Source organism: Grammomys surdaster, unplaced genomic scaffold, assembly GCF_004785775.1.
Source record: "Grammomys surdaster isolate TR1022 unplaced genomic scaffold, NIH_TR_1.0 149, whole genome shotgun sequence".
Lineage (NCBI taxonomy): Eukaryota > Metazoa > Chordata > Mammalia > Rodentia > Muridae > Grammomys > Grammomys surdaster.
The window spans coordinates 8,913,960-8,916,476 of record NW_021604607.1 but is presented as its reverse complement, the minus strand read 5'-3'; positions in this window follow the sequence as shown (position 1 = coordinate 8,916,476).

The following is a 2,517-nucleotide window of genomic DNA, read 5'->3' as shown; positions in this document are numbered from 1 at the left end:
TCAGAATATTACATCAAAATACTATAAATACATTTTAAAGTATCTATTTTAGATCTAGGGAAATACAGAGATATTTTCATGAGTTCAGTAACCTTTCATTTTATAACATTGGGCACGGTACAGAGTGGCTGTCACATAGGTACTTAAATTATTTAGTTCTATTTTTACAATAACTTTGAATTTTTTAAGTTTTGCATGTTTTGAATTTTGTCCTGAACATGAAGAGTAAAATATTTATCAAAAAGAAGTTACTGGAGTTTGGAGAAGTAATGAATGTATCCATTTGTACATGGTTTACATGTTGTGGATGCTTTGTAAACATTTTCCCGTATGTCTTAATTGTGTTTCAGCAGGTTGTAACTGCCCTTGTGTGTAGTTAAACATAAGTCATTATCTGGTCCTATGTGAAATGGAATTTATGGTATTTTCTGTATCATTTTCCTGAGGCTGTTTCTGGGGAGCCACACATTTGAATGCAGATAGCTTTCCTGATCACTTGATTTCTTGTGCACCTGATTTTGCTCTAAAAGGAATTACTGCCACAATATATTTTATTTATTCTTTATATTTTAGTCTTGTAAGTTAAAGTGCTTCACATGATGATGTTAAAAGCTACTTGTCCCTTTACTGGGGTTTGGGGGTTGTTAAAAGCTGGGGAATGAAGAATGCAAATGGGTCATTGTTAACCTGTCCCTCTGATCTGACCTGTACTGATAGTTCCTTTCCAGGATGGTACCTGATGTTTCATACAATGCGGTGAACATAACCAACTTGTTACCTGAATAAAGAATCGATTTTAAAACAGTGTGACATATTACTTTTTGGTATGATTTTCAAGAATAAAAATGCAACGTTGGTTGTGGTTTAAACATGTATCATTGATATACTTGTGGAGTTATTGATATGAACATAGATGAATTCTAGCTTTAAAAGAGGCATCAGCCAGACCAGGTAGGACACTACTAGTTAACCTCTCCTCTGCTCTAAAACCTCCTGATAATACTACTTGAGAAAAACACCTCTTGAGTGGTTAGTGGGTGTTGAAATAGAAATACTGTGTTGATGACCTAGAAAGAAAAATCCGTATTTAATATTTCTTTACTCTTGTGACCTTTGCTGTCCAGTTACTTGTAAAATTTGATCTCAGGACCCATTTGTAATCTTAAATTTTAAATATCCCAAAGAACTTTGTGCTTTTGTGGATTATATTCCTATTTGTATAGGAATTGAAAACAGGCATTTTTGTCTGTAACTTTAAAACACTACGCTAGCAGAGATAACTCATCAGTTTATGAAAAATAATTTTTTAAATATAAACAACAATAACAAAAACACAAAACCTGGCACCGATTTCACTTTCCAGCATAGGGCTGGGTTTGCCTGTGTTTTAATGCCTTGTTTATTTTGGATGCAGTCACATTGTGTGTGACGTGGTTGCTGAAGCTAACCTTACACAGACCTAGCGAGGAGAGAGCATGTGCAGTTTAAAGCCTTTCTCTGAGAAGACCGAGCTGTTCATGTGGCATCCTTTGGGTCTGTCTTGCATTTTGATCGGATTTTTACCTGTGCATGTTGGTTGTTTGGAAAATACTAGTTCACTGAATTGCATAATTTTTTCCAGTGCTGACAGTTGTATTATGTAATGGTTGACAGTTTGTTTGCTAACCAAATTGATTTTTAAAGTCCTTTTTAAGTATTGGGAAGCTGTCAAGCTTATGGTGATAGAGATTTTTTAGAATTTTAATGTTCTTTTGAAAGGTGAAATTTATCACTGGCAACAAATACTGTCAGTTGCCCCTAAGTGACCGCTTGCTTCATGTATTGTGGAGGAAATGTCTCCTGAACCATCATTCTTCCACACTAACCACTGTGTTCTCATGAAAAGGGACCAGCTAGTTCAAGCCACAGCTCCAATAGTGAGGCCTTAGTGCCAGGCAGGACTGACTGTTAAGAGGTAGACACTTAGGAATAGAAGTTCTTTTGTTTTGATGTGATCTTGCTGTGTAGCCTAGATTTGCCGCAGCTTTAGGCTCCCCTCCCCTCATGCCCCATGCTGGGATTACAGACATGTGCCTCTGTAGTGGTCAGGTGGCAGGCGATGCATAATTCTAATTCTAAATAATTTTTGTTTTGTTGTCTTTGTGTTACATAGTTCTTGTTTGAGTTTGGAGACAAGGTCTCGTGGGATAACCTAGGCTGGCTTCAAACCTGTAACCTTTATACCTCAGCCTCTAAAGTATTTTGAGACTACAGTCATAAACTGCCATGCCATATTTTGAAGTTATGCTGGTTAAAGAGAAGGTATCTGATAAGATTTTGGTGGAGGCAGCTAAAAATGTTCAGTGAAAATTACATTGTAATTTTTACACAAATTAGGTGATCTCTAGGTGTTCAAAAAATCCATCGTATGTATGAAGTAGTCTAGGGTATAGAGATGGTTAATACTAAAAGCTACATGCTTCTGCTCCCAGCCCCCGCCCCCCAGCCAACTTTGGGAGTCTTTCTTTGAGCCCAAAA